This window comes from Cimex lectularius, unplaced genomic scaffold, assembly GCF_000648675.2.
Source record: "Cimex lectularius strain Harlan isolate CLEC.00 unplaced genomic scaffold, Clec_2.1 scaffold124, whole genome shotgun sequence".
Lineage (NCBI taxonomy): Eukaryota > Metazoa > Arthropoda > Insecta > Hemiptera > Cimicidae > Cimex > Cimex lectularius.
This window is the reverse complement of record NW_019392703.1, coordinates 272,106-277,357: the sequence shown is the minus strand read 5'-3', so window position 1 is coordinate 277,357 and position 5,252 is coordinate 272,106. Positions and strand designations below refer to the sequence as shown.

Here is a 5,252-nt window from a genome sequence, read left to right as displayed (position 1 = left end):
AGTTCAACCAAAGCAGTGGATTCTTCTTTAAACCTGCTGTTGACAAAGACGCATTGCGATCATGATGATCAACGTCCGTTACCGGATAAGGTGATACGGCGTCATCAGGTTTTGTTATTAAAACTTAAACTAATTTTCCTTAAACTTAAAAACAATTCATATAAAAATGAATGAGGACCTCTCAGACGCCCAGTTTCCCCAAAGAGAACACCAAGAAGATTTTACATGCATGGACTTGTCAGATCCGTTGGTTAGCAAGGTGGTGCAATGTAAACCAAGTTCAGAAGTGCCCTAAAAAGGGCACATCCATACATGTGCCTTGAAAAAGGCAGTTTTGTGGTTTCTGGCACGGTTTTTCAGGCTTTCACCACCCTCGGTTAGATAGAGAAGGCACTCTAGCTCCGGCACCGGTTGGCTTCCAGCTAAGATTCAATTTGTTTGCAAACCACGACCACCTCGAGTCCAACCTCAATTACTAGAGCCGCTTGAATACTCTACTCCCGTGGGTCAATATTATTTTCATAGTGGGACTGATAGCCCACCTGGGAGTTCGTACGAACCCCCTACTGATGCACCCGTTGCCTGAGGGGTGCGGGTTCAGTAACCCAGGAAGCCTCTGCTAAAGCAAAGGGGGTAAGGAAGAGAATGGAAAATTAGGAAAGGAAGGGTATAGGAAGATAAGTGGGGAATTGCCTCCATCTATTACCCCCAGGCACTTGACGAATTGATGGACGGACTTTGCCTGGGCCCACAAGGAAGATGTCCCTGTGGGTAGGGATATCTCGGTGACGTTCGCGCATACACCCGTTACATGAGAGGTGCGGATTCAATAACCCAGGAAGCCTCTGCCAAAGCAGAGGGGGTAAGGAAGAGAAAGGATAATTAGGAAAGGAAGGGTATAGGAAGGTAAGGGGGTAAATTTGCCTCCATCATTGGTTACCCCCGAAACCCGGGTCGATGGTCGGACTTTGCCTGGGCCCACAAGGAAGGTGTCCCTGTGGGTAGAAATGTAAGGGACAATGATGTGATATACAATATTATTATAATAAATGGGCACTAACTAAAAACTAAGGTGGGAAAGAGATTGATTGATTGATATCATATCATATTACATAACTCTCAAGATTTGGTCTCGAGGACCACTCTTACATCTAAAGAGAAAAATTAAACGCTCAACGTGGGGCACGAACCCACGACCCTGAGATTAAGAGTCTCATGCTCTACCGACTGAGCTAGCCGGGCAAGAGGGAAGGAGAGAGAGAGAGAGAGAGAGAGTGAGAGAGAGAGAGAAAGAGAAAGAGAAAGAGAGAGATAGAGAAAGAGAGAGAGAGAGAGAGAGGAGAGAGAGAGAAAGAGAGAGAGGAGGGAGAAAGAGAGTGTGATAAAGAGCAAGGGAAAAAAGGAGTGAGAGAAATTTAACTAGGGAACTAATAAGGGAGAGAGCAAGAGAATGAAATAATTAAAATAGCTAAAATAAAAATAAATATATAGACAGAGTAACAACGAGAGGACTTACAAGAGAATAAATGAGCTAGTGTTTAAGGAATGGTGGAACGTAGAGTGAACAAAAAATTTCATTTCCACGTTACAAAAACATTGCTAAGCCTCTCGGCTAAAAAGGATTATCCCTATATACCAACTTGGGGCCAAGCCTGGCCTAGACTGTCTAGATTCATTCCAGCTCCTTCAGTTTTTTTTTTTGTGAAATTTGAGGACGTCCAACCGCTCAACTAGGACACCAACTGCCGAGAAGGAACGTTCATCATCTCCGGCGAACGAACCGGGTCAACTACCAAGAGGTCCTGGAAGACCACCCAACCGATTTGAATAGTTTAGGTAATACCTCTATTTTCATACGCCACTCGCACAGTAGTGAGCTTCCTATAGAAAAAATAAATAGTGACTTTACTTCGTGTTTCAGTCGACGCGGAGTAGAACTGAGCTGACGGGCCGAAGTATTGGGATGCGTGGAAAATTGTTTGTAATGGACTATCACTACTTCTGGAACGAAGGGAACGTCAAGGTCTCCATTTAGGAAATGTAGGGTTAATAATTTTTCTTAGGACGTTTGATTGTTATGTTTGGTTGCGATGGCAGTTGAAATGCTTGGCTGACCCCCCAGAGTTCGATAACACAAGTCATAGGTTTGATAATATTTTTAGTGTAATTTTTCTTCAATAGGTCGTTTCATTAAATATATTTTTTATGCTATAATTTATTATATTTCATAAACGGAGATCCCCAAAAAAGACAATTCCTTACAAATATGTATTATTATAATTTTACATGGCTTGATTTTGGGGTGCTTCATTAGTAAGTTGAAAGAAAAAATTGAACAGCTTAAGTGCTTTATTTTGCTCTCTGAGTTTCAAAGCGTAAACAATAAATTTCAATTGAGAAATAACTTTTCAAAAAGTTCTGAATATCAAGTTATGAAATAAAAATGAGCAAGAGGATAAACAACTTTTCCAGTCAACTTGCTTTAACAATATTTAAAGCTTATGTCGACTGTCAGCTTTATAAAGCGTTCATACATCTCTAACATTCGTGCTTACAGATAATAACTGCGTTATTAATAGTGAAATAATAATACTGAGATAAAAGATAGGTAATCGATTGATTTAAAAAATAGGTTTTGATAAGATTAACATTCTCTTGCTCTTTTGATAAGCTATTGAATATCGATAACATAACATACATTTGGCATATTTACTATATGAAAAAGAATTATATTTTATTAAAAAAGGAAATTCTAATTTAATTCTTTTTCTCAACATATTTTAGACATAAATGCGCAAATAGAAAACATAACTGCATGAAATGAAATCAGTAGACAGCATCGAACATAGCATATTAAATATGAATACATATCCTGTTTGCTCCTTATTTAGAGACTACCAATAAATCTATTTTCTATATACAATTTTTTCTAAAATGGGCTTCTTCTACACTCGCGGTTTTCAAAATCAGACACATTGCCAAATTCAATATGTATTGTATTCACCGACTCGCAGAACCAATATGCTCCATAATTTTGAACTATTTTTTTATTGTAGTTTTTATGGAGAACCTCGTCGAAAATTTAAAACGCAGACGAATTTCGCAGAATTCAAACATCTTTGTAAAATGCATAAACCGAGGTCAGCCTTCCTTGCCGATCGTTAATACCCGTAGGCAGTATGGAAATAGACTTCGCTCTCGTTTCAGTTATTACTTACACTTTACCACTAGAAAAGATTCCAAGTCCAATCGGAAAATTGTTTAAGAAAACATCGGAAACGAAATGGTCGAATGTATAGCACAAGATTCCAAGCAAACAACAATCATCACACATTCAATTCCATTAAGCATCAATAAAATCCATCATAAATACATTTGTATAAATTTTCTCAATAATTTCTTATTTAATTTTTTCAAATATTAAATTGTTTACAGAAAATCTGCCATGAGCGTCGATAAGATCCTGTTATCATCCTTCTTCAAAACATCTTACAAGCTTCATTAGAATAACACACAAAAGCTTCATTATTCAAACAAAAAATAAGTTGTAACGAAAGCAATAAACAATTATTATTTTTACACAAAGAACTGTTTTAGCACTTTAATCGAGATAAAAAATATATAGATGGACGTTGTTTAAAAATATTATTTTCATATAATTGTTATCAATTTTTTAGATTGTTATCCGGGATCAGAGGTGTGATCTACGTCGTAGTTTTGTACTACAGCCAGGCTTTCAGTATTTATGCCTTCTTACGGCTCTACAATCAAAACATGACACTAATAATGACACAGAGGATAAAAAACAATCTAGTATACTGTATAAGGTACAATAGTTGCTAAAATGTATATTACGCCGAAACCAGATAATATTTATAAGAGAGAAAAAAGGGTAACAGAAAGAATGACGAGCAGAGGGAGAAAGAGAATGTGATAAAGAGTGACAGAAAAACGAGTGAGAGAGATATAAATAGGGAAATAATAAGGGATAGAGCAAGAGAAGGAGAATATTAATATTAAAATGTTAATAATGACACAGGGGATAAAAAACAATCTAGTATACTGGATAAGGTACAATAATTGCTAAAATATATATTATGCCGAAAACAAACAATATTTATAAGACAGAAAAAAGGGTAACAGAAAGAATGACGAGCAGAGGGAGAAAGAAAGTGTGATAAAGAGTGACAGAAAAAAGGAGTGAGGGAGATATAAATAGGGAAATAATAAGGGATAGAGCAAGAGAAGGAGAATAAAATCATTAAAATATTAAATATTAATATTAACATGTTAATAATGACACAGAGGATAAAACACAGTGGATAAAAAAACAATCTAGTGTACTGTACAAGGTACAATAATTGCTAAAATGTAGATTATGCCGAAACCAAACAATATTTCGTTGAGAGGATAACCCTATAGTTTGAACCTATCTTTTTCTGCCTATAATAGGAGGACCAAGACGATAAATAATAAATTTTCTTACATTTATTTTTAAAATGTAAAAAAATGCAAGATAAATAATATGCATTATTAGAAATAATAAATAAATTTCCAGCGTACAGAATATCCTGTGGTCTTGAAAAAATAGAAAAACATATTTATAATAAATGTGATAGATTTCCTCCTGTGATCTGCCGGGTGATAATTCTATAATTTGAACCTATCATTTTCTGCCTATAATAATGGGACCAAGATAATAAATAATTAATTTGCTTATGGTTCTTTTAACAGTTTTTTTAAGTTGGATTTTCCATTTAATTGTGCTGATAAATTTTAACATGGTATTTCAGTAGATTTGAATATGAAAACAATTGCCGAGATACGCTAACTTATTAGACCGATTAGACTTAGTTTCTTATTAGGCAACATTTTGCCTTATCGTGTATAGTGTATGTGTTATGTCTGTGTTGTATTTTTGTAAATTTATTAGAATGATGTAATTTATTAGCGTGAAAGGACGAGGTCGTTTAACTCCGCTAGGAGGAATATCTAATACTCTGGGGTGAGTGTGTGAGGTCTGGAGAGTAAAAGTAACTTATTAGCGAGAATGGAGTGGGTTCAACCACGCCCCAAGGAATATAGGGCAGACCAAACTCCTATGTTTGCTTCGGCTGTTGTCTTTATGTTATTTTATTGGAATAAATGTAATATATTAGCGTGAAAGGAATGCGTCGTTTAACTCCGCCAGGAGAAATATCGCGTACTCTGGGGTGAGTGTGTGACTTCTGGAGAATAAAAGTAAGTTAGTA

At 35.9% G+C, this 5,252-nt stretch overlaps 1 long non-coding RNA gene and 1 other non-coding gene across 2 annotated transcripts; one reads left to right on the top strand and one right to left on the bottom strand.

Annotated features, from left to right (window-relative positions):
* Nucleotides 1–1,169: 1,169 nt before the first annotated feature.
* Trnak-cuu lies at nt 1,170–1,242 on the bottom strand. The gene has a single exon. It is a non-coding gene; the product is annotated as a tRNA-Lys (tRNA).
* Nucleotides 1,243–1,645: 403 nt separating this feature from the next.
* On the top strand, nt 1,646–3,626 carry LOC106666315. Its single transcript, XR_001340408.2, has 3 exons — nt 1,646–1,836; nt 1,922–2,040; nt 3,436–3,626. It is a non-coding gene; the product is annotated as an uncharacterized LOC106666315 (long non-coding RNA).
* The last annotated feature ends 1,626 nt before the right edge of the window (nt 3,627–5,252 follow it).